Source organism: Eimeria mitis, genomic scaffold, assembly GCF_000499745.2.
Source record: "Eimeria mitis Houghton genomic scaffold, Emh_scaff548, whole genome shotgun sequence".
NCBI classification, from domain to species: domain Eukaryota; phylum Apicomplexa; class Conoidasida; order Eucoccidiorida; family Eimeriidae; genus Eimeria; species Eimeria mitis.
The window spans coordinates 10186-10445 of record NW_013573751.1 but is presented as its reverse complement, the minus strand read 5'-3'; the positions used below and the strand labels follow the sequence as shown (position 1 = coordinate 10445).

At 15.0% G+C, this 260-nt stretch overlaps 1 protein-coding gene across 1 annotated transcript in view; it reads left to right on the top strand.

Annotated features, from left to right (window-relative positions):
• Positions 1-260, top strand: part of EMH_0015930 (myosin F (TgMyoF) protein, putative) — a gene marked incomplete at both ends in the record, with an annotated part of 11661 nt that overhangs the window by 4228 nt on the left and 7173 nt on the right. The gene's annotated exons all lie outside the window — the stretch shown is intronic.

The window sequence follows — 260 nt, the reverse complement described above, 5'->3', positions numbered from 1 at the left end:
CTAAAATACTCAGTTTGCTGCAGATGAATGTACAAAGACAAAAATATAAAAAGTCAGTATTTTGTTTTTTATTTATTTTTATTTTTTTATTTTTAGTTATTTATTTATTTTATTTTTATTTGTTTATTAAGTTTTATTTATTTATTTATTTTTGTCTGGTTTTATTTGTTTGTTTGTTTGTTTGTTTGTTGTTTACTTATTTATTTATTTAGTTATTGTTTATTTATTTATTTATTTATTTGTTTATTAATTTGTTTGTG